This window comes from Palaemon carinicauda, chromosome 16 (genome assembly GCF_036898095.1).
Source record: "Palaemon carinicauda isolate YSFRI2023 chromosome 16, ASM3689809v2, whole genome shotgun sequence".
Lineage (NCBI taxonomy): Eukaryota > Metazoa > Arthropoda > Malacostraca > Decapoda > Palaemonidae > Palaemon > Palaemon carinicauda.
The window spans coordinates 61,909,483-61,937,248 of NC_090740.1; positions in this window are offsets into that span (position 1 = coordinate 61,909,483).

Below are 27,766 nucleotides of genomic sequence, written 5' to 3' on the forward strand. Positions count from 1 at the left end.
TTCATAGGCACCTGATAATACCCCTTCAGGAGGTCGAGCGTAGAGAAAACCTTTGCTTTGTGCAGGTAGGAGGTTACATCGGCAATGTTTGGGAGGGGGTAGTGATCCGGTTCTGTTTGCATGTTCAGGCGCCTGTAATCCCCGCACGGACGGAGGGAGCCGTCTTTCTTCAGAACGATGTGTAAGGGTGACGACCATGGGCTGGAGGCCTTTTGGCAAAGGCCCATTTTCTCCATTTCGGCGAACGTCTGTTTGGCGGCTGCCAATCGTTCCGGTGCCAGACGTCTGAATTTTGCGAAGACTGGGGGGTCCCGTCGTCTTGATATGGTGATAAATACCGTGCTTGGCAGGAACCGTGGGCGTTTGGCGAAGTTCTGGACGGAAAACTTCCGGGTACGACGTGAGGAGGTGGGCGTAGGCATCCGTGGGTGCGCTGATGTGGAGAGCGAGGTTAGAGGGGGCGGGTTGAAGAGGTGTTGACAAGTACGAGTCTGCGTTGACCAATCGTCGGTGGGCGACATCGACCAGAAGGTGGAAATGAGAGAGGAAATCCGCACCGAGGATTGGCATTGTGACGTCAGCAACGAGAAACTTCCAATTGAATTTACCGTTTCCGAACGATAATGTGAGGCTCTCGTAACCGTAGGTGGGTATCGCAGATCCGTTGGCAGCTACCAAGCGGACGTCGGCAGATGTAGACAGACTACGTTGTGCCTTGAAGAGTTTCCTTGGCAAAAGAGAACGACAAGCACCCGTGTCTACCAAAAATCGCACGCCCGTTCCTGCATCCTGTAAAAAGAAAAGATTAGAAACATGGGAGGCCACCGCCACAAGCGATGGCCTACTTACACGTTTTTTGGCCACTGACAATCTTTGGCACATTTCTTCGCGGTTGCCCCGAATCTGAAGTGGTAGTAGCAAAACTGCGGCGGATGGGAGGTAGTAAGTGGCTGTAGAAGTCGTTCGTTGGGGCGCGAGCGATTGGTGGGTGGTGGGCGGCTTTGTCGCCGCTTCGGCACGTCACGGGGTAGGCGTGTATGTCCTACGGCATTCATGTCAGCTTCGGTTGACGTTGAATAGGCATCCTCGTCGTCAGGGGTGGAGGCGTTGATGGAGGTCTTGAAGTGGCTGTCCATAAGGGCGTCGGCTTTGGTCATCAAGTCCTTTATGGGTAAACTATCGACATCGGGTATGGCAACGCGCACAGGTTCAGGTAAACGGCGTATCCAAAGGGCACGGAGTAGGTTCACCTCACGAGGAGAGCCATCTGCGGCAGGTTGAAGGTGAGCGATACTGGTCATTTCCCTAAGGGCAAGCGAAGCCCTTTGGTCCCCCAACGGTTGTTGCGAGAGCTGAAAAAGCTTTGCTATACGGGCGGCTGGCGACGGCGAGTACTGCTGCAGAAGGTATGATTTGAGGTCGTCATACGCTATTGGGGTGTCTCCTTGTTCACAAAGCCAGTCGGATATTTCTGGGAAGGTGTCCTCGGGTATCGCCGCGAGAACATAATCCGCTTTGGTGGTTGAACGAGTCACGCCCCTGATACGAAAGTGGACTTCAGCGCGTTGAAACCAAGCGAACGCTTCTCCGCTAGCGAACGGTGAAAGTTTCAATGGAGCGGCCGCAGTGCCAACTGCTGGGGTAGAGTCCGCCTCCGTCATATTACCAACGATGGAGGGGTGAGGGAGGTGGGGGTGGAAGGCAGTGGGAGCGAGTCGACTTCCGGGGTCACCAATGTGACGGGCCGAGAGAGGAGTTGTGAACTCAAAGGCAGATTGGAAACGACTGAGTTATATTGTTGTGGAACACTCTCCTTATATACAAAACCTCAAGGCAACAGGACATGACAAGTTCACAAGACAGACAATATCACAGAGGAAAAACCAGACAGGAATTTTCATGTTTGTTTTAGTGCGAGGGAGGAGCGAAGATACAAGCATAATATATACAAAAGGAATTATGTACAATTGTATGAAACACGGTTGGTACACTAGCTTTAGACCAAGTCAATCTTATTGCAGTCATTTTTATGCAATACATCGAGGTTTAAGAAAAAGAAACTCGCTGGTGCAGTCTTTGTCAACCTTAAGATAGCATATGACACTGTTAACCATAGAGCGCTCCTTCTGAAAGTGGCTCAAACTTTACGGAATATTAGCGATTCTTCGTAAAATTGATGGCAATAAAAAGCAGATGGAAGATACAGAACAACGGCCTTACACTAGGGTTAGTGCTGGTGCCGATGCTATTTAACATATATACAGATTACCAGTCACAGTACTAGAACATCTGCAGGTACATATATGTGGACAACCAGAGTAGGGCACCAGCCTCCCATTGAGATACTACCGCCAGAGTGTTATTGGGTCCTTTGACTGGTCAGTCAGTACTATATTGGATCCCTCTCTCTGGTTAGGGCTCATTTTTCCTTTGTCTACACACACCGAATATTCTGGCATATTCTTTCCACATTTTCCTTAGTCCTCATACACCTGACAGCACTGAGATTACCAAATAATTCTTCTGCACTCAAAGGGTTAATTACTACACTGTAATTTTTCAGTGACTACTTTGCTCTTGGTAAGGGTAGAAGAGACTCTTTAGCTATGGTAAGCAGCTTTTCTAGAGAAAGGCATTCCAAAATCAAACTATTGTTCTCTAGTTTTGGATAGTGCCATAGCCTCTGTACTATGGTCTTGCACTGTCTTAGGGTAGAGCTCTCATACTTGAGGGTACACTCAGGCACACTATTCTATCTTATTTCTTTTCCTCTTGTTTTTTTTTTTTTTTTTTTTTTTTTAAAGTTTTAATGGTTTATATATTAACACTCTAATCTAACTTTGTTACTGTTCTTAAAATATTTTATTCTTATTGTTCATTACTTCTCTTGTAGTTTACATATTCATTTCTTTGTTTCCTTTCCTCACTGGTTTATTTTTTGCTGTTGGTGCCCTACCGCGCCTGGGCTTATAGCATCCTACTTTTCCAACTAGGGTTGTAGCTTAGCTAGTAACAACAACAACAATAATAATAATCAGACTCCTTCACCACCGTCAAAGAATGTCAAGTGCACTGACTACCCTCTCCACCCACTACAAAAAGTGGCACCTCAATGCAAATCCAAGCAAAACACAGGTGTGTGCCTTCCACTTGAGCAATCACCAAGCAAACAGAAGGCCAAAGATCAAATGATGTGACAAAGAACTGGAAAATCCCCCCTGCCTAGTCTACTTAGGTGTTAACCATGACAGAACACTTTCCTTTAAAGAACACACAAATAAAGACAATCATAAAGTCGCAGTTAGGATTAACCTCCTCAACAAACTCGCCAACACCAGCTAGGGAAAAGACCCTGAGACTCTGAGACAGACAGCTCTAGAAGTGTTACTCTGCTGCGGAGTATTGTGCACTAATGTGGGCAAGATCATACTATACACATAAGGTAGACTCAGAGCTAAATAAGCCCTGCTGGATTAATACTAGTACCCTAAAATCAATACCTCTACCGTCTTCACATAGAATAGCCAGTATCCCAAACTGAAAAGGAAGCACAGCAAAGACTAAAATCACACAAAAGCTTCGCAACAGTGGATGGACTAGAACAAATCCGGGCAGCTTCTCACAGGTTAGAGAAGTGACGGTAGAGTGACTGATGGCCACCCAATGGGGTGCTGCCCAGCCCAAACAAAGGCCTGCTCAGCAAAACAACCCTCACCAGGAAGGACTGGGTAATGCTGGGATCATGCATTCCTGTATCTTGCTCCTGTTTTCCCCCGTAAGAGGATTTAATGGTAGTTGACAGCTAAACACGTCAAACTTAAGGGGTTGCAAAATAAAACGAGGGGTGTTGGTACGTCTGGCTTGTGGTGACACATTTTCTTGGGTAGAGCACATACTGTCCGGTATCCGATTGGATGCAAATCATGGTTGGGGCTCGAGCCTGTACATGAGCGAGTGTACAGATTTGGGGGGTTTGATGCCCTGCTGACGGTAGCATGTAGGTCAGACATATATGGCTTGTAGGTCAGACATAAACACGTTACGTTTACAGTGGGTAAATCTTTAATTGGCAAGTTCGACCAGGGTACATATGGCACATTTCTGATAGACATCCTAGCGGAAAATAATGGAAACTTCGGACCAGGTGGTATTTAGAGGGATGAAAGATAATTCAGTTCACTAATTTGGTGACCAAGCATCTATTTTTGTATGTTGCATAATTTTGTCATGATATCGTGTATTTACCCATAACGACTTGGTTTCTCTGTCTGTTGTCTTTGTGTTATTATATTAGGTAGTTAAAGTAAATACACAATGAAAGTAATAATAACACTATATGAAATTAAGCATTTCAAATATATTAAAAAAAAAAACTAGTCAATACGGTATTAGAGGTATTGATACTTAAACTACCAGAATGAAATAACATACATATAAGTAATAAAAGTAAATACATAATGCAAGCAATGATAAAAACTTCTGAAACGAATCTCTCAAGTATATTTCAATAGTCAATACACGGGAATTGGTTCAAATTAAAGCCAGGGTTGGGCCAAACCAAGAGATCTTGGGCCAAACACTGGCCTTTGGTCAAAAGTCACCGTCTCCTGTGAAATTAAATGGTATTATTTCATACAGATTGGATTTCCTGCCCTCCATGGCTAATGATTCTTTTACCTTGGTTAATAATGAACGGAATAACATGTCTCTAAAAGAGGATCCTTCATTAGAAGATCCTACGAAATTCTATAATTCTTTGACAAAATAATTAGATAACCTCAAAGTCATTATCAGTAAACATGGATTATGCTGTAGTTCAACCCATTTCCTCCACCTCACTATAGGCATTTAATGGTTTGACACGCAGGTGCAAGGAGAGAATTTTTTTTTTTTTGACAGATAATCAGAAAGCATAAAGTCATTGCCAGTAAAGACAGATTATATCTCAATACTCTTCTCCAAGGTTGATTTTACTTCTGTATGTATGTGTGTGTGTGTGTGTGTGTGTGTGTGTGTGTGTGTGTGTGTGTGAGAGAGAGAGAGAGAGAGAGAGAGAGAGAGAGAGAGAGAGAGAGAGAGAGAGAGAGTTTTATTCTTTATTCTTTGCCGTTTAGCATGAAGTTCTAGATTCTTGAAGATTGTGTTTTAGTTATATTAAAACATTAAAGAAATATAGGCTACTACTGAACATTATTTAGCCAAAATTGTTTACAATAGTCATTACAGCTTGTGGATTGAGACCAGATATTTAATAGAAAATTAGATTTCTTTTCTACCACCAAAACAACTAAAACAGCACATACTGTATGTTTAACTGTGTTGGGTATGGCGAGTTGACTCCAACGTTCGACCGCACAGTAACGTACCTACTCACAAGTCAAACCGGTTGCTAACGGGAACATGCGTTCGTTAAACGTAAACGCAAACGTACGTACAAAAGACTGGTGTTGCAATGGTACCCACCAGGGGCACGTCTACCTCATACGGCCTATACTCTCCCCGACAGAGCAAAAAAAAAAAAAAAAAAAAAAAAAAAAAAAAAAAAAAAAAAAAAAAAAAAAAGGGGGGGGGGGGGGGCATTTCGGTTTAGGGGACTAAACGGAAACAAGATACGTGAATGTTGTGATCCCAGCATAACCCTACAAAGAGCAAGGATAAAAATGGGCAAAACTAGAGATAATTGCCCCAAAAGTCACTAATCCCGAATGATCATGTAGGGCAACACCAACATCATCCACCCGTTGAGATACTTCCGCCAGAGAGTTATGGGGTCCTCTGATTAGCCAGACAGTACTACATCGGATCCTTTTCTCTGATTATGGTTCATTTTCCCTTTCCTTACATATACACCGAATAGTTTGGCATATTCTTTACATATCCTCTGTGCTCATACACCTGACAACACTAAGATTACCAAACAATTCTTCTTCACTCATGGGGTTAACTACTGCACTGTAATTATTCAGCGGCTACTTTCCTCATGGTAAAGGTAGAAGATGTGAAGAATTTTCTTCACTACTCTTCTTCTTCATAGTTTATACGTAGACTTTGTTATTGTTTGTGACGTCACGGCAGGGAAAAATGTGAGTAATGTGTCTTTCTTAAGCGAGTGTCCCAAGATTAATACTTTCGTGTTTTTGTATTCATTATTCTACCTTAAGTATTTAGGTATTTTAAATCTCTCAATTACAACTCAAGTCTGCTAGTCTAGGAGGTATGGTTGTCCACACACGTAAGCCCGACTTGCTAAATTACCTTTTAGTTTCATTTTTTATTCTGTATGCCATATGTTTAGAATTAGGATTATCTTTGTCCCCTGGAGTTGCAAGATTTCTCCTTGTATTCTAAATAAGTGTATTGCTTAAAACTCACCTCACAAGTATTTCAAGCCTGTCCTAAATGAGAGTTGGCACCTCAAGACCGTAGGCCTACGCACCAAGATACGCTTTTTTTTGGGAAGGAAGGAGGACGCAGCTGACCTGAACTCGACCTCACAAACATACAGGCCACGGTACGAAACGGAGCTGCCCAGTCAGGCTCCAATGTCAACCTCGTGCTCCCACTCTCCATCACTAGCCTGTCCCCTTACACAATAACTAAACAAGAATACGTAGAGGAGATCAAGCAGACAACCAATGTCACTGCTAAGCTGCTAATTCTACTGCACGTCGGTTCCAGTCTTGGGGGCTAGTTGGAGGGGACCGTTGACTTTACAAATTAAGTGCTGTAGGCCTAGTGAGCCAACTGAAGACCGCCACATTTAGGACACGGGCGCCCACAACATATAAAATCTTGTGAGTTCAACTAATGGCCATTCCCCCTTTAGATAAGTTTCTATTTCTCATAAGCTAAGCTTAGGTATTATTTTGGCATTACATCTTTCGGGCTGCGTGCATGGAAATTAATGTACTCATATTTTTTCTTTGATCTTGGTAATTGCTTGAGGTTACTGACCACATGTTGGGACCTCACAGCAGCCTACCGCACAAATTGTTGATCAGAATTTTTTGACTCTTATTTATTCTGTTTGAGGGTTAATCCACAAGTTAATTCCGTTTAACATTTTCAATTTTTTTGTATTGTAAATTCACTTATTCATTTTATCATATGAAAAACTTATAATTGAGTTACTGATATTTTTTCCAATTTTTAATTTTGTTGTGTTAAAATCATCGAGTTATTTCCATCCCTTTTTTCTGTAATAAATCATTTGGAATAGATTACACATTTTGGTATCTTTAACCGCATTATATGAATTTTACCAATTTATACTATGGGACTGGTCAGAAGTACCCAAGGTGTTGAGAGTAACCTACTCTAGACATAGGTAAGTTGGTATCAGCGAGTGTACGCTCTTTAACTTAGTGCTTTGAAGGTGAAGATCCCCATTTAACTTTACTTTATACTTTTATACTCCACTGTTCCCCCTTTTTTTTAACGTAAGATACCTGTACAGCATCTCACTGGGGTCACTGGGACGGAGTCGAAACAGAGCCTTAGAGTGAGATGACTCTAGCCCTGACAAAGCTAGAGTAGGCCATAAATTATTTCCAATTTAACATGTGGAGTTCTCCGGCCTCTGGACAGTAAAATTGCCTCCTTTTGTATTTAAGAGTGAAGGTTAGTGAACTATGGCAGTAAAGTATTAGCAGGGAGTTTGTGTCCCGAGAGTAAGTGCTCATTATCCTCCCCTGTTGAACTTTATGTAACTGTCATAAGGAGACTTTCCTGGACTAAGTTCCCACTCAACCATTCAGATAAAAATTCTCCACACGATTGGTCCTTCGAACCGGATCTCTCACCTTTGACTTTTGGGTAATTAAATTAACGTAACCTAGCTTGATTAAGCAATAAATACCTCGCTATACCACACTTGCCCACATGCACCAGCCACATTGTAGAAAGTGTAATGCCCAGACTTGAGTTGGAACGAGAGAAGAGTTTTGTAATTTTATAGTATTTGACACACGCTTAAGGAAGACAGTGTAACTAGGTTTATTTATGAGTTCTGAGACGACAGAACTTTATATATGTTCAGGTCACTGATTTAGGTTGCATGCTGCATGTTTTACTATTAACTTGCGAAGTTCTATGCCCGTCGGTTCATATGATCTGTTCACCTAATTTTGGCATTTAACCAGAAAGCTCCGAGACACTGGAACTAAGGTATATCACTTTCGCTGTTCAGACTTCATTGTTTACTGCTCCAGGCGAGCACCTTTCATTTTGCTCTGTTCGACTTAATTTGCCAATCTACTTTTTCCATAATTTTTGTACCTCGGTGTACCATCCTTTGTGCAAGTGCTGTAATTTTCTTACTAACACCTCTTGTAAGCTTAACCCCGTGTCCTTGGTCACAGAACTTTTAGTGCGATATTGCCGTCTACAGCTTCACGTAGACACATCAAAATTTGTTAAAGGTCGTCTTACCCATGTGTAGCGTATCTTATTTTACTTGTGATTATCACTTAACAAGTGCGTCAATAATTTTACCCTCAGCTTTAGCGTAATTTTGCACTTTTGTCCTTTTCGTGAGGAACTTTTGTGTTTAACCTCTGTTGTGAGTGAGATTTAGTTATCTTTTGCATGAGGTAATTTCAAGTTTAGCCTTAGAGCGAGTGGTGTTTGAATTGTTTTGCGATTTCCATGTGCTACTAGTCACATTGAGTAATTTTTTGCGACTATCTAAGTTCTATTTACTTTTGTCATTTTGGTGCTAGCCTATATTGTATAGTTGTAAATTGTCGTTGCCACTTACCACACTTTTTCATTGTGCATTTAACCAATCCGTGGTCACTTCTTGTGCACACATAGCCGCACAAGTTTCCCAAATCTTTCGAGTAGGGTGAGTTTCCATTCCTCAGACATACCCATAAATCTTAAGAATTTATTTAACTTTGAATTTGCAAACTCCGCACATCCACAGGTTTCATCCAAAATGTCTTTACAAATTCTTAATCTCGGTAACCCTCCATAACCCTAGGCTGAAGTTCTCAGCTTGGAGGAACTTAACTCACGGCTTGAGCAACAGGAGGTAGATTTCAAATTTCTATGTGAGGACGCAGATCTGGCCCTCCATAGCCTAAGTTCAGTAGATCTTTCACGCATGATGTCCCCTGGGTTTGATCACTTTAGCGTTCACATCGGAGGCATCAGGGACAAACTTAATGAATACAAACAGTTTTGGCGGTCTCATTATAAACATCCGACCGTTGTGGCAAATTACCTGATGCTGGTTGACTGTGCAAAACGAATTGAAACGGCCTTCGGTAGCATTGTGTTCCATAAGTCCACTGGCAACCAAGCCCAGAATCAAACGCCTGGCGCAAACCCGCAGACTGTTTATGTGTCCGTTGCCTCTGAGCCAGATCCCCCCATCTTTGAAGGTCGTAGGGAACGTTGGACCGGTTGGTGGAGCCCGTTCCGTCAAACCATCCACGAGTCTCCTAAATATTCCCCAGCGGATAAGTACAAGATCCTTTTACGGTGCCTAAGAGGACTAGCCCGGCGTCTTGCTGGAAACAGGATCTGGACAGAGGGTTTGTACGAGAGGACCATTGCTAACCTCGTCCAGGAGTACGAATCCCCTGATCTTGACCATCATCTGCTGCGTAAGAAGCTCTTTAGTATGAGCCCCCCAGCGGATGATGGCCCTGACCTCAGACGGTTTCTGATGGAGTGGAACAATGCTGAAGAAGAATATGTGCAAGTGACCAAAGCCCCCTTGTCTGAAGATCTGTTGGAGCATGCCATCCTGAGTAAGCTAAACCCCACTCTCTTGGAGACAGTTTATCGCCGTTACAATAGCACATCCGTGTCCTTGCAAGAGTTAAAGGACGGACTATACAAACATACAGGCCACGGTACGAAACGGAGCTGCCCAGTCAGGCTCCAATGTCAACCTCGTGCTCCCACTCTCCATCACTAGCCCGTCCAATTACACCATAACTAAACAAGATTACGTAGAGGAGGTCAAGTAGATAACCAGTGTCAGTGCAAAGCTGCTAATTCTACTGCACGTCGGTTCCAGTCTTGGGGGCTAGTTGGAGGGGACCGTTGACTCTACAAATTAAGTGCTGTAGGCCTAGTGAGCCAACTGAAGACCGCCACATTTAGGACACGGGCGCCCACAACATATAAAATCTTGTGAGTTCAACTAATGGCCATTCCCCCTTTAGATAAGTTTCTATTTCTCATAAGCTAAGTTTAGGTATTATTTTGGCATTACATCTTTCGGGCTGCGTGCATGGAAATTAATGTACTCATACTTTTTTGATCTTGGTAATTGCTTGAGGTTACTGACCACATGTTGGGACCTCACAGCAGCATACTGCACCAATTGTTGATCAGAATTTTTCTACTTATTTACTCTGTTTGAGGGTTAATCCACAAGCTAATTCCGTTTAACGTTTTCAAATTTTTTTGTGTTGTAAATTTACTTATTCATTTTATCATATGTAAAACTTATAATTGAGTTACTGATATTTTTTCCAATTTTTAATTTTGTTGTGTTAAAATCATCGAGTTATTTCCATCACTTTTTACTGTAATAAATCATTTGGAATAGATTACACATTTTGGTATCTTTAACCGCATTATATGAATTTTACCAATTTATACTATGGGACTGGTCAGAAGTACCCAAGGTGTTGAGAGTAACCTACTCTAGACATAGGTAAGCCTATGTTGGTATCAGCGAGTGTACGCTCTTTAACTTAGTGCTTTGAAGGTGAAGATCCCCATTTAACTTTACTTTATACTTTTATACTCCACTGTTCCCCCTTTTTTTATTGTCTCTAATTGCATTAACGTAAGATACCTGTACAGCATCTCACTGGGGTCACTGGGACGGAGTCGAAACAGAGCCTTAGAGTGAGATGACTCTAGCCCTGACAAAGCTAGAGTAGGCCATAAACTATTTCCAATTTAACGTGTGGAGTTCTCCGGCCTCTGGACAGTAAAATTTCCCCCTTTTGTATTTAAGAGTGATGGTTAGTGAATTGTGACAGTAAAGTATTAGCAGGGCGTTTGTGCCCTGAGAGTAAGTGCTCATTATCCTCCCCTGTTGAACTTTATGTAACTGTCATAAGGAGACTTTCCCGGACTAAGTTCCCACTCAACCATTTAGATAAAAATTTTCCACAGAAGAGACTCTTTAGCTATGGTAAGCAGTTCTTCTAGGAGAAGGACACTCCAAAATCAAACAATTGTTCTCTAGTCTTTGGTAGTGTCATAGCCTTTGTAACATGGTCTTCCACTGTCCTTGGTTAGAGTTCTTTTGCTCGAAGGCCTACACTCGGGCGCACTATTCTAACTTATTTCTCTTCCTCTTGTTTTATTAAAGTTTTAATGCTTTATGTAGGAAATGTTTATTTCAATGTTGTTACAGTTGTTGAAATATTTTATTTTTCCTTGTTTCCTTTCCTCACTAGGCTATTTTCCCTGTTGGAGCCCCCGGGCTTATAGCATCATACTTTTCCAACCAGGGCTGTAGCTTAGCAAGTAGTTTTAGTAATAATAATAATAATAATAATAATAATAATAATAATAATAATCAATGGAACACATCTTGCAAAGGTGCCCACTGGGTCCTTGTTCGGATCAAGACAGCAGAGAGGCAAACAGCAACGCCCTCCTGTGGGTTTAACATTGACGCATTGAGATATGATGATGATTTCATATACTGATTGGCAATTTTTTTTTTTTTTTTTTTTTTTTTTTGTTTTTTTTACAGAATATCCACATGTTCAAAATGACAACACATGATACCTGGTTCTTCAATGGCAACCGATTGCTTGCTATCCTTGCCTGTTGGGGACTTGAAAGTCGAATTTCCTCTTCTAAGGGAATACAGATGTTGCTTTCTCTCTAAGTACCTGGGTGGAAATTCTATTACCTTTCCAGGATATATGGAGAGGAAGCAGTCTTTAATTTAGTATTCTTTCCAAGTTTATACAAGATGGGGACTTATTCTTTCCAAGTTTATACAAGATGGGGACTTATTCTTTCCAAGTTTATACAAGATGGGGACTATATTAAATTATCGAACTTGTCAATAAAAGTATAATTCAGTATCTAAATTCCTCAGGATATCAATTTTGAATATATTTATAGTCATGTGTGCTCAGGAAGAATGTAGTCAAGAAAAACCATTGCGATTGCATATAGCTGAATTTTACATAAGTACATTATGTGGCTATATCAGATTCAAAATCGATTCTTATTTCTTCTTGGATGGTCAGGGGTTTAAAAGTCTATATTCCGGTTCTGTTTCGATTCTGATATATAGGTTTGAAACTTTTCTCGTGGAAAGTACTTATTAAAATTATTTCTTATTGGCATTTATTCTCAAGTTCAAGTAATTTTGATTAAAAAATTCATATATGGCTTAATATTTGGATGTTAGAAAATCTTGTGTTTGTCACAAAACAATCATAAATACCTCTGCGTTAAAAACATACCTATGAGTTATCATACAGGAGGAGATGTGTGGGTTTTTATTCTAATTATAAATACTTGAAAGTGACAGGAATATGTTCATCAGGTTTGCAAAAAGTTCTCATCTCTCTTGGTAGGCCAATGGTTTATACATCCACCATTCTGCTTATACCCGAATCCTGGCCTGAGAGAAGACTTTATCATTCAAAGAATTTTCAGTTGGATCTCTCTTCACAAAGTAGATTGAATTTGGTGTTAAGATGTTTGATATCATATATTGTAAACAGACACGAATCGCGTCCTCTATTTCCATTATTAAACCAGCCAATTATAAAATTTGGGGTCGTTTAGTTGCCAAACTAGGTACTGGATGAATTATTTAACAAGCGAAAATCTGGGCAAAGAATCGTTGTTTTACACTTGATCTTGAGGACTGGAGCTGGGCGGTTCTCTTTTCGAGATCGCCATTAATAATTTAGAATAAGACTGCGCCCTCCAACTAAATAACTTGGAGTAAGTAACTGTATAAATTAATCCAATCTATTTGTAATTTACTGGTCAATTCAAATTCAAATTTGTTATTTCTGTTTTGATTGGTTTTGTTGTAATATACTTATTATTGGTTTTTGTAAGTTGTAATATAAGTGTAATTTAATTTTAATCTAGGTCTGTTGACATTTTCTCTGTAAAAGTGGGATAAAAATGTTATTGTAATGATTTCATTTGCAGAATGAAATGTCTGTAACGACTTCAACGTCGTGACGTTACATGCCTCGTTCGTATGGTTGGTTGAGGTGTCAATGGTCTTATTCTGATTGGGCAGGTGCAAGCCCCTGCAGTTGCGCTACATTTCATTTCCAAGTGCTCTGCGGAATCGAGGAAACTTTAAAGTAAGTTCGCTCCAATTTGTGCCTTGTGGAATGTAAATTGTCCTCAAGGTCAACTCGTTCATAAATTACTTAATTGTCAACAACAGCAAACAAAAGTGTCAACGAGTTTACTTCGCGAAAGCTGAATGTTTGAATGCCTAAGTAGTTGGTTCCGTCAATGACTCGTCGTCTAGAAAAGTGGCTATTATCAGTTATCGAGCCAATACTTCTTGTGTTCCATTTCTCATAATTGGGTCGTTGAATTCATCGTTTGAGTGTTTACTGCTGTTTACTGTTCAATCTTGTAAACATGCCTTCCAGGAAAGTGAAATCTTTGACTCAGAAGAAATTTGACATTGCCGTTGAGACCTGGACTATTGAAAGTTTGGACGCCGAGACCATCTTAGCAGATGCAGAGAACGTCACTGATGATCCAAGGTTATCATTGAACTCTCTTCGTGAATCATATAGTGATTTGAAAAGAGTGTCCGCAGGCAATCTGACTTGTGACAAAACTTTGAAGACATTGCGTGATGCGAGTGTTACCTTCCACAAGCTGAGGATGCAGATAAATGAACAAATGGAAAAGCTATTGGTGAAAGAGGACATTCCTAAGCTTGCTAATGAGGTCAGCAAATGTAATTCGTCATTTGTCCAATTGAAGAAACTTTCTTGTCCGACGTGGGATGGTGAAGTTTGATCGTATAAAAGATTCAAGAAAAATTTCGAGCTATTAGTTCAGAGCCAGATGTCTGGGGAGATGGCACTTTTGAGACTGAGAGAAGCATTGTGAGAAAATTCGAGAGAAGGCCTCATTGTTCAGTCGAAATCGAGCTTGGATGAAGCATGGTCAGCATTAGATTGCATTTACGGAAGGGGGAACACCATCCGTGACGCAGTCCTCAGGGACGTCCCTGACATTAGGCCTGTCAGAAGCGAGTCTGATGCAGATGGTCTTCGTCGATTGGTGACGGAACTTACTGTCGCTAAAGAGGACCTGAGATCGGTTAACCGGACGTCTGCATTAGGTGAGTCGGCATTTTCTATCGTAATGGAAAAAATTCCAGTAGAACTGCGCAGGAGAATCGACAGAAAAATTCTGGCAGACGACCTTGATGCTGAAGCCTCCTTCGATCTACTCTTAGAAATGGCCGACACGGCAGCCTCAATCGAAGAAACAGCTAAATTGCGAGCAGAAGCTCATTCTAGTTACATTTTCAGAGAAGAGCCGACGATGGTCGTTAAGAATTATCAGGTTAGCAGTAAGGACAGAAACATTGATAACAGCGGTTCGAAAGGTGCCAAGCCTGGCAAGAATGGAACGCCCAAAAAGGGTAATGGTTGGAAGGAATCGAAAACAGGGAAGCCAAAAAATTCCCCATCTACCGTTCAATCGTGTATTTTTCATTCTATGGCTGATCACCAATCGTCTGAATGCAGAGTGTTCCTAGGTCTTTCGTCCATAAAAAAGAAAGAAACCTTGAAGGAACATAACCGGTGTGAAAAGTGCTTTGGTTCTCACCCCTCAAACCAGTGCAGAAATAAGAACGTTTGTCAGGAGGTTAATTGCAAGACGCCAGACAATCATCATACTCTATTGCATGCTGCTTGCCTAGCTGCATCAAGCATGGTTTATGGTCCTGTTGATTGCGAGAAACTCCGTCATCATCTAGGCCAGAACACAATGAGACCTAGTCATACAGCCTTCATGAAAAGGAAAGGCAATCTTTTCAGGGTTTCAGTTCTTTATGATTTGGGAGCCACTGTCTCACAGATTCTGAACTCAGTGGCAAGGGAAGCTTGTATCAAACCAGTATCCAGAATCAAGAACTTGATGATGAGGACTGCTGGGGAGAGCCAGCCACAAGATTGGGGACCGGCCGATCTGTACAGCATCCCACTCTACGATGCAAAAGGTAACTTCGTGACTGCAGTGGATTGCATTGGTGTCGATTACATCGGTGAACTTGATGGAGGCAGTTATCATGCAGCTGCGGACATGTTCAAAGATGATGTCGATCCATCAGAACTTTTAGAGCCTGTTCATGGTGACATCGAGTTGCTCATCGGAGACAATCATGCCAGCATATTTCCGCGAACAGTGAAGACAAGAGAAAACCTTGTTTTAGCTGAGACTAACTTCGGGTTCATTCTACATGGTTCTCACGAGACATTTTTTGCCGCCAATTCTCATAAACCAAGTGTGATGCTGTCGGAGCTCCTCAACGGAAAAATTTCTGCTGTTCTTCTGCAGTCAACGTCATCAGTTGCAGTAAGTCATGCTGAACGGCCGAAATGGGAAGTTTCCACAGATAAAGCCTGGAGCAATGGCTCCGTGCAGCAGGTTGCAGAAAATGGCGGACAGTCTATTCATTCAATAAAGACTAGTGCTGAGACTGTGTTTGATCGTATGTGTGAAGTAGAGGATGGTCCAGTTTGTCATCGGTGCGACGCGGTCGGCATAAACTCAGAAGAGGAGCGAAGAGTACAGACATACAAGAGTTGTCTCACCTACGACCCTGAACAGAAGATATTCGTTTGCAGGTTACCATGGAGGGAAAGCTTCCGTACTTTGTCGGACAATCGACCTATTGCCCTCAAACGCCTAAATTCGTTAACTCGTACCATGTCCAGAAATGAAGCTTTAAAGAACTGGTATGTAGACGAATTTGAAAAGTTGATCAACGACGGCTATATGACAGAGGTTACAGCTGAGGAGGATGCGCAGTGGAAATCTAATGGTGGCAAAGTCTACTACATCTGTCATTTCGCACACTTTAATGAGCATAGTTCCTCAACCCTACTCAGAATCATATTTGATGCAAGTGTTCCATTTAAAGGCAAGGCTATCAACTCCTTGTGGGAACTACCACCAAATTTGATTCCACCAATTCCAACCCTGCTGTTAAGGTTCCAGGAAAGAAAAATACCAGTTGCAATGGACATAAGTAAAGCATACTTCACTGTTCGCCTTGAGACAGAAGAATCTCATCTGCACCGCCTTTTGTGGAATCAAATGGACAAGGAAAAAGAAGTCAAGACGCTGCGATTACTACGAAACTCCTGGGGAACTACTCCGGCAGGTGGTATATGCAGTGTAGCAATGCTCATCATAGCTGAGAAATTCAAGGACAGGTACCCACAGGTATATGAATTCGTAAAATCGAACTTGTATGTTGATGATGGTACTACAAGTGTTGATGATGTTTCCACGGCATTACAACTTGCTAAGGAACTCAACATTGTCCTTAGTGAGGCATCCTCCATCATAAAGCATTTCATGATCGGTGGAAGTGAAAGTGATATTGATGCCCACATAAAGAAGTGCCTGGATGTACCTGACAATGTGCGGCGGACACCAGAGCAGGAAAGAATCCTGGGTATAATATATCATTCTGCCAACGATGAAATTTCCATTTAAGGTAGAATTAACTTCTCAAAGAAAATGAGAGGCATTAGATCAGAAGAAGATATCAGTTTAGAAAACTTTGATGATGCCTTCCCTGACACTTTCAGTCGAAGAAATTATCTACAGATCATAGCAACCATCTATGATCCAACGGGACTTGCAACTCCAGTTACCATCTGCCTGAAGCATGAACTTGGTCAAATATTCTGCCTCAAACAGGAATGGGACGATCCGATCCTAGATGGTAATGATGACCTACCTACAACCCGCAGTCGGTGTAAAGAAGTGATTCGTTCAATCTACGGTCTAAAAGAAGTCAGATTTCTTCGCTGTCTTACACCGGAAACTGCAGTTGACAAACCCACTCTAGTAATTTTTTGTGATAGTTCTCAGACTGCCTATGGATGTGTCGCGTACTATAACTGGAAGTTGGAAAATAGCGAGCGAGCATCTGTTCTTGCCATGTCAAAGGCAAAACCTTGGCCACAAATTCCGACGTTAACTATCCCCCGTGGTGAGTTACTTGGATGTCTGCTGGGTGCCAAGAATGCAACAGACTATCGTCAAAAAATCGAGCTTCATTTTTGAAAGGGTAATGCTGCTAACTGACAGCACCATAGTTCTGGGACAACTGTGTCATGAGCCCTACAAGTACAACATGTGGACAGCCAGCCGTATCAGTGAAATACAAACTCTGACTGATATTCGCGATTGGTACCATGTGGACTCTGGAAACAACGTTGCCGATGATGCGTCACGCGGTCTTAACCCATCCGAAATGGGAAAGGATTCCAGATGGCAGAAAGGTCCAGACTTCATGAAGAAGGACATCAATGAATGGCCAATCAAACATGCAAATGAAGTTCATGCGAAGAAAGAAGATCTGGACATAAGAATAAAAGATCCAAGGATGACCATTGGAAGATGCAAGTCACTATGTGTCCAGATTGATGGTGGAACAAATGAAGATTATTCAGTTATTCTTGATATCCTAAAAACATTTAACATAACGGTCGACAAAAATGACAGCCTGATGAAGATTAAACGTCGCATCTCTAGAATCATAAGATTTATGGAAAATGCTTCACAATTTTTCAGAGATTGACTGAAGAGAACAGTGAAGACTACTCCAGTTGCCATCAGTAGTATGACGAAAGCAGAACATTCGAGATGTTTTGCTGAAAATGATACATTTGTGCCTACCAAGCGGGAGTTACTAATATCAAACTTGTTTCTTATTCAACAGGCTCAGCAGTCGCTACCGTCAGATGTAGAGCATAAGCTAAAGTCACTGAACCCGATACTGGACGCCGACGGTGTGTGTGGAGAGCACTAGGTCGTACTGGTGCTGCTATATCAAACCCGCCTGCGATTATACCATGCTCTGAACCCTTTGCCGAGATCTTGGTGCGTAAATGTCACCAACCGCAGCACTCTGGTGCGGATACTACTCTTGCCCTAGTACGTGAGCAGTTCTGGATCCTCAACGGTAAACGGTTCGTCAGCAGGGTTGTGTCGCAGTGCCCATATTGTCGCTTTCTATGGAAGAAGATTGCCCAAGTAGAAATCGCTCCTCGTAAGGTGGAACAACTCGTGCGATCGCCAATATTCGAACATGTGGTCATTGACATAGCTGGTCCGTTCAATACCATCGCTGATCATCGCGAGACGAGAAATTACTGGGTAAATTCTGGTAAAGCCTGGATTCTGGTTATCGTGTGTCGTGCATCTGGTGCGGCCCACATGGAGGTCCTTGAAGGTTACGATACCAACTGCTTCCTTGCAGGTTTCGATGCTTTCACTAGAATCCGCGGAAAACCCACGTCTGTGACTGCAGATCTTGGTTCGCAAATCCGTGGTGCTGCAAACGTCATGGAGAGCCTTTGGAACCATACCAAGATGGCAAAGATTCAAACAAATCCCGAAACAACAACCTGGCACTTCGCACCATCTGGAGCTCATTCGTCAGTCGGACAAGCTGAGAGGATGATCAGAACTGTGAAGAACACTTTAGAAGCTGTCACTGCTTCGAGAAAACCTGAGTTTACTAAGTTGCGTTTGCAGAGACTAATGTACAGTGTTGCTGATATGATAAATGATAGGCCTTTAGGTGTTCATCGAAATAATGTTGCCAAATTAGATGCTGTAAGATTACTACGTCCAAATGACCTTATTTTGGGTAGATCAAATGGTGATATCAGTGAACTTTTAGATTTCGAGTTGGCTAAAACACCTGAGCAAATAGAGTATACAAAAATACTCGCACTGAATGAACTCTTTTTAAATCATTGGTGGAAAATGTGGTATGATCAAATTTTTCCAGCTCTTCTTCCCAGAGAAAAGTGGTCAGATTCCAACCGGGAGGTAGAGATAAATGATATCGTAATAATCAGAGATATTAATCCCGTGCGTAACCAGTGGCATTGGGGCGAAGTTGTTTCTGAAAATAAGTCGCCTGATAATATAACACGTTCAGTATCGGTGCGGTATAAGTCTGATGAAAAATCTAAGTTTGTCACTAAGTCGGTCAGAGATTTGGTTGTCATTCTGAGGAACAATGAACGTACTGATTTGTAAACATTTACAGTAACATACGTGTGACTTTCAGTTGCATATAACGTAAAATTTTGTCACAAAAAGTGCAATTTCATCTAAATGAGTACTTTTTCTACATATGTCGTTTTGTTTCATGTTCTTATTATGTAAAAAAAAAAAGAAGTAAAAAAAAGTTAAAAATGTGAAAAGAAAAAAAAATTCAAGTTCCTGTTTCTTGCTTATTTATCGAATGATATCAAGTTTTATTTATAATTCTAGTATGTAAAATTTGTTAAAAAAAAAAGGTTCAAAAGTGAATTTTATATATTCATGAAAACACGTGTATGATTTATAACAGAGCAAAATTAACCCGAGATAAAGCTCCGGAGTGTAAACAGACACGAATTGCGTCCTCTATTTCCACTATTAAACCAGCCAATTATAAAATTTGGGGTCGTTTAGTTGCCAAACTAGGTACTGGATGAATTCTTTAACAAGCGAAAATCTGGAGCTGGGCGGTTCTCTTTTCGAGATCGCCATTAATAATTTAGAATAAGACTGCGCCCTCCAACTAAATAACTTGGAGTAAGTAACTGTATAAATTAATCCATTCTATTTGTAATTTACTGGTCAATTCAAATTCAAATTTGTTATTTTCTGTTTTGATTGGTTTTGTTGTAATATACTTATTATTGGTTTTTGTAAGTCGTAATATAAGTGTAATTTAATTTTAATTTAGGTCTGTTGACATTTTCTCTGTAAAAGTGGGATAAAAATGTTATTGAAATGATTTCATTTGCAGAATGAAATGTCTGTAACGACTTCAACGTCGTGACGTTACATGCCTCGTTCGTATGGTTGGTTGAGGTGTCAATGGTCTTATTCTGATTGGGCAGGTGCAAGCCCCTGCAGTTGCGCTACACACACACACACACACACACACACACACACACACACACACACACACACACACACATATATATATATATATATATATATATATATATATATATATATATATATATATATATATATATTGAAAAGACAATGTCTTAAGTGGGGCACAGATTATCAAACATGGTTGTCCCACAAGGTGTTTGATCAAACAATTTGAAAAGAATTTGAGTGTGTGTGGGTAGGATGGAAGGTTTGACATGCAGTTTGATACTCGATGGTCAAACAGCCTGTTTGTCTAGCATGTTTGATGAAAGTGTGGCGAAGTAGATAAAGCAATTCCAATACCTACACTCCCCCGTCCCTCCCCTCACCTTCTCTCCTCTGTGAGTCACCTCCTGCTATCTCTCCAGTAACCCCTTTTCTTAGTCTCTCCGGCATCGCTTACTCTACCTTTTCTGTCACCTGTTATATTTGTTAATAACTGATGGAATTGATATGTTGGATTTTTGTTATAATCATTATTAATATTTCATGATATTGTTGTATCTCGTCAGGGTGCACAAGGAGTGTATAGCCTTTAGCCTATTTATCCAACTTGAACCTCCTGGGGGCTTCTTTAACCTGTGTAAAAATAATGAAACAGGCATTTTCCAAAGGCAGGATTAATGGACTTTACCTTCTTGAAAAGCCTGTGTGGAATAAACAATAGCTGTAGAATACAAACAGAATTATAGTATGACACAAATAATCATAGTATTTACAACTATGATAAAAAATCTACGAACTACATAATTTGTTATAATGATATGCAGAATTACTTACACACACACACACACACACACACACACACACACATATATATATATATATATATATATATATATATATATATATATATATATATATATATATATATATATATATATATATATAAGGAGTGAATTATAGGGTAAATTTTAGGATTTACTTATTCCGTAATATGCTTGTGATTCTTATACCACATTGTGTTATTGTGTGTCCAATGCGCTGTTGTAAAGGCTATGCCTCACCCCAGAACCTGAACAAACCTGAAGTTGCTCCTACCTGTTAGGAGTAATCTTTAGTTTATTGTTAGCTTGTTCCAATTCGTGCATGGAATGGAGACATAATGCAAATGCATTATTGCATTTATGGGTGCAAATTAACATGCCAGTCATGAATAGGATTTGAAAACCACCTCGGTAAAACAAACACTGAGACAACAAACTGGTAGGCACAAACCATAGAAGATACCCAAATTATGATTGTTAATGATAAAATGAGCAAGAACCCCGTAAAATTTTCGGTCAACTTATATAAAACTTGCTTACATTTACTCTACCTTTCTAGAGAACCATGACTTACGAACGTCACCTGTGTGTGATACTGTGAGCGTTGTAGAGCCCACCCCTCGCTTGTAGCTCGTTTGTACATTCTTCACATGCCAAATGCAAATGGAAATCGTTTCTATTTATGTACAAACGATCCGAGGGAGAAGTCATTGGATAAGCAGCAGGAGGGCCGACGTATGGTTAGGAGAGACCAGCATCGGAAGTCATTGTTAAAAGACGTTATTACAAGTGATGCGATGAGCTGAGCGATAATATGGTGACTTGCGCTAGCCGAGGGTAAACAAAACGTGGCCCATAGCAAAAGTGAACGGACTTAAATCTAACGCTACTCGAAATTGTCAAGAACAGTGTCGCTGTGTATTAAAGTTAAGTCTGTTACTAGATCTACCTGTTTGTGTGTCCCTACATGACGATATGAGCAAACCCGCAAACCTATGGAGAACGTGAATCCAGTTAAAAGGACTCGAAAGGTCAGTAGTACCCAAATGGTTTACAGTGATTAAAGTGATTCACTCTGTCAGTAGTTCCCAAGTAGGTAATTCACAGTGATAAGCAGCAAAATGGCCGCACAAATCAAAGCATTGGTTGCCCAGTGCCTGGATGCATCTATCGAACTGAGGCATCCACAAGTCCATCATTACTGCAGCGCTCCTTAACGCACACACAACGACTCATGCTCAGAGCCCAGCAGTTCAATACTACCCGCCAAGCACCAAGATTGAAAAACTCAAGCGCCCAACGATATCAGCGGCTGGCGCGAGCGGGGAGTGGGACTATTTCCTAACGCGCTGGGGCAAATACCGCAAGGGAACCGGGCTCGAAGGCGATGATGTTGTGGTACAGCTCCTTGAATGTTGTGAGGAGAGCCTACGCAAGGACATCACCCAGCGCCGCGGGGAGGAGTCTGGTAGGTGAATCAGAGGAGACGGTGCTCAGAGCGATAAAAGCCCTCACGGTGCGCGGGGAGAATGCAATGGTGGCGCGGGCGGCTCTCTCAAAAGTGTAAACTTCGTGGACGATGTGATCAAAGACGTGCTTGCACGAGGTATTACCGACTAGGACATCCAGCTGGATCTACTCAGTGACCAGTGGAGGAAACGATTAGGTTCATCGAAGCGAAAGAGTCTGGTAAGCAGTCTGCATCCCGATTGTTGGACACCCACAGACATGGCGCGGAGGCTGTCATCAGCTCCTATCGCCGCATCAAGCGCCAAAATTTGGTAAATAGGGGTGATGCACGTCAGACGGAAGCAAGTGACGGTGGCAGACAAGCTGTTTGCTGGTACTGAGGTGAGAAGGGCCATGGCAAGAATGCACCCTGGCGAATCAGGAAGACTGAGTGCCTGGCTTACAGTAGAAAGTGCCGCAAATGTAATTGCGATAACCACATAGAACGAATGTGCCGGAGTAAATCGGCAGCTGAATCCGCTCACACAGACACATGCGATGAACAGACGGCGGCATTCGTAGAGTTGTGTGCCATGTCAGACATCTGAACGATCGACGGTGAACAGTTGCTAGCATTAGATCACCACCTGTATAACATGTGCGACAGATGGCTCAGGCGGAACTCCCAACCGCAGCCCTTCATAAACCTCCGACTCAGCATCCATGCAGGGGATTACCTCGCCCTGGGATTCAGACCGGTCAAGTGCGTAAGACCCGCAACACTCCCTGCCATGGCCAACACCGGTTGCCAAAGTTGTCTGGTCGAGGTTAACGTTATCGAGCAGATGGGCCTGACGACCGCGGACCTGCTCCCTGTCTTGATGAGAATGAGGGCGGTGAATAAGCAAGATATCCCGATCTTAGGGGCAGCCATCGTCCGATTTTGCGGAACGCACACCGGAGATCCGCAAACCAAATCTCGGTAAATAGTGTATGTCACGGATTCGACCAACAGGGTGTTCTTGTCACGCAGCGCCTGCGTCGATGCTGGCATAATCTCCAAGGACTTCCCCACACTGGGTGAGATGTTGCGCAGTGTGGCAACCACAGACAATTGTACACTGGTAAATGATACATGTGACAATGGCGTGACATCCCGATGCAATTGTCCTCGGTGCACAGCGCCCCCACCTAAACCTACGTCTATGCCCATGCCAGCCACAGAAGGTAACAGGGAGGCCATTTAACAATACCTGAAAGAACTTTATGCCTACAGCACATTCAACACATGCATCCACCAGCCCCTCACCATGATGGCGGGCCCACCGATGCGCTTCATGGTCGACCCAGATGCTAAGCCCGATGTTGTGCAGTGTGGCAACCAAAGACAATTGTACACCGGTAAATGATACATGTGACAATGGCGTGACATCCCAATGCAATTGTCCTCGGCGCACGGCGCCCCCACCTAAACCTACGGCTATGCCCATGCCAGCCACAGAAGGTAACAGGGAGGCCATTCAACAATACCTGAAAGAACTTTATGCTTACAGCACATTCAACACATGCGTCCATCAGCCCCTCCCCATGATGGCGGGCCCACCGATGCACTTGATGGTTGACCCAGATGCTAAGCCCATCGCCCATCACACCCCCATTCTAGTAGCGTTACACTGGCAAGAAACCATGAAAGCAGGTCTGGACCAAGATGTCAAAATGGGAGTTATTGAGCCAGTGCCAGTAGGAGAGCCAGTGACATGGTTCCACAGAATGGTAGTCTCCGCCAAGAAGACGGGCAAGCCTAGAAGGATGGTAGACCTTCAGGTTCTCAATGCTCATGCCACTCGCGAAGCACACCACACCCAATCGTCCTTTATCATGCCCGTTGGGTCCCACCGGTGAAACTAAAAACAGTGTTTAATGCCTGGAATGGATACCACAGTGTACCACTGCACAAGGATGATGACCGCCACATGATCCCCTTTATCACACCCTGGGGCAGATATCGATACTGTGTCGCCCCACAAGGCTATGCCGTGTCTGGCGATGGATACTCAAGGCGATACGATGAGATAGTATCCGACGTCTGTGACATGACGAAATGCGTTGATGACCCAATACTGCGGGCTGACACTATTGAGGAAAGCTTCTACCAGGCAGCTACCTGGCTCGATGTCTGCGGAAGAAACGGCATCACCCTCAATCCCGACAAATTTTTGTTTGGCTGTCACGAGGTAGAATTTGCCGGTTTCACCATCTCAATGGACAGTGTGCGCCCGTGTGCGAAATACCTCCAGACAATATCAGACTTCCCACGCCCTAAGAACATTACCGATGCTCGATCGTGGTTTGGCCTAGTAAACCAAGTGTCTTATGCTTTCAGTATGGCTGAGCGCATGCTCCCATTCTAAGAGCTACTGAAACCCGACAAGGCATTTACGTGGACCGATGATCTTGAAAGCGCATTCCAAGCATCTAAAGAAGCCATTGTAGATGAAATTACCAAGGGGATGCGCATCTTCGACAAAACTAAGCCGACATGCCTTGCGACCAATTGGTCTAAAGAGGGCATCGGGTTCTGGCATTGCCAATGCCCAACAGACAAGCCATTCTGCTGCCGTGACGGTTGGAAGGTGACCCTAGTCAGGAGTTGCTTCACGCACCCAGCCGAATCCAGGAGTGCCTCGATAGAGGGGGAAGCCCTGGCGGTAGCCGATGCCCTTGAAAAATCACGCTACTTTGTACTTGGCTGCTCAAACCTGGTCATTGCGGTAGATCACAAGCCACTATTAAAGGTGTTGGGGAACCGATCCCTGGATGACATCCCGAATCCCCGCTTGCGTAACCTAAAGGAGAAGACACTGCGCTACCGCTTCTGCATCGTATACGTGCAAGGAATGCGCAATAAAGCAGCCAGCGCCATTTCACGTCATCCAAGAGGTGACACCAACCCAGAAAATCTGTATCTCTCCAATGACAATGCATCAGTCTGCGACCACTCCATACCGTCGGTCCATCACGATATCCTTGCCGGCATACTCATGAAGGACTGTGACACATGCGCAATTGAAGAGCCTGCGTACCTCACAGCACTAGATTCCCTTCCTGCGGTCACCTGGGACCGCGTACGGGAATCTACAGCAAGCGATCACGCCCTTCACGCCCTCACAGAGCTCATTGAACATGGGTTCCTGACGTCAAAAGACGACATGTCACAACACCTCCATGTATACTACCACCTACGGAACGAGCTCACCACCTTCGACGGTGTCACATTGTTCAAAGATCGTGTTATCATTCCCACGTGCTTGCGCCAGGGTGTCCTATCTGCATTACATCCGGCACATCAGAGCGTTTCCATGATGACTGCTCGTGCAGAGGCATCAGTGTACTGGCCAGGCATTACCGCGGACATACAGGCAGCTAGAGATAACTACGAGTATTGCCACCGCATGGCCCCCTCCCAACCATCCCCCCCTACCCCACCCGTCTTGCCTGTTTACCCATTCCAGTCGATGTGTGCCGACTACTTCACTCACAAGGGCGCTCATTACCTGGTGATTGTGGACTGATATTCGAACTGGCCACTTATATCAAAGTCTACCGGTGGTGCCAAAGGACTAATTAACAACCTGCACCGTGCATTCATCACGTACGGAATTCCTGAGGAACTTGCCAGTAATGGTGGGCCAGAATTCACGGCAACCAAAACACACGGGTTCTTGAGAGACTGGGGTGTCCACCACCGACTGTCGTCAGTAGCATTTCCACACAGCAATTGCAGAGCGGAAATCGGAGTGAAAACGATGAAGTGCCTGATTACTAACAACACGGGGTCAAATGGAGACCTGGACACAGATGCCATTCAGAAAGTAGTCCTCCAGTACAGGAACACTCCAGACCCAGACACCAGAATCTCCCCAGCCATGTGCGTCTTCGGTCAACCGATCCGCGATATCATCTGGATCCTTCCTGGGAAGTACAACCCCCACACCACATGGCGTGAAACCCTGACATCTAGGGAAGAAGCACTACGCAAGCACCATGTTCGCATGATGGACACTTGGTCACAACATACTCGCCGTCTGCCACCCCTACGGGTTGGTGACCATGTTCGCATCCAAAATCAGACCGGCTCACATCCCAACATATGGGACAGGACCGGGACGGTCGTTGAGGTAAGGCAGTACGACCAGTACATGGTAAAGGTTGATGGCTCGGGCTGAGTATTACTGCACAGCCGGAAATTCCTGTGAAAATTCACACCGGATATGACCCCGACAGAGCCACAAAATATAACCGATGGCATACCCCATCAACCACCCGGAAGCGCGGCCCCGACCAAGCCGAAGAAGACTAACCGATACATACCAACACCGTCAGACCACAACTGCTGGCTGACCGACATTACCCAACATCAGTCGATCAACCTCCCCCACTCACGCCTGTAAAGCCAGCCAACCACACTCGCCAGCTTATACACACAACGCCGACCAACCAAACTCCACTGCCCCCACCAGCAACACCAAGTTGTGTCAGGCCTTCAACGCCAGCCGCTCCACCCTCGCTAGCAAATCCCATCCCACCAATTGGTCTCGCCGCGGGCCGGCCATCCAGGACTGTCAAGATGCCCAAATGGCATGAAGAATAGGATTTTTCATCTCGTGCTTAAAATGTCTATGTCCAATGTCATAGAGTATTGATCGACCTGATATTATATCAGACATTGCATTACTTTCATCAGTGCAATTATTGCTTTGCGTAACTTGACTAATTTGAAGAATGTTTGATCAACTTGTTATTAGATTAGATGTCGTATTACCATCCTCAGTACATTAATTTATCACTATGATTTACAGAACTATCAGACTATTCAGTGAACATTTTCCATTTTGAATTCAATGACCCGGTTAATTACTGTTCAAACTTAAACAGTCTCTTCCTAGTCGATCAAGACTTGGGAGGAGATAGAGAACCATGACTTACGAACGTCACGTGTGTGTGACACTGTGACCATTGTAGAGTACACCCCTCGCTTGTAGCTCGTTTGAACATTGTTTACATGCCAAATACAAATGGAAATCGTTCCTATCTACTTTCAAAGAGGTAAAGCCCATTAATCCTGCCTTTGGAAAACGCCTGTTCCATTATTTTTATACAGTTAAAAGAAGCCCTCAGGACTGGTTCATCAAATTGGACAAACAGGCTAAAGGCTATAAACTCCTTATGAACCCTGACGAAATACAACAAAATCATGAAATGTTAATAAGAATTATAACAAGAATCCAACATATCAATTTTATCAGTTATTAACAAATATAACAGGTTACAGAAAAGTTAGAGTGAGCGATGCTGGAGAG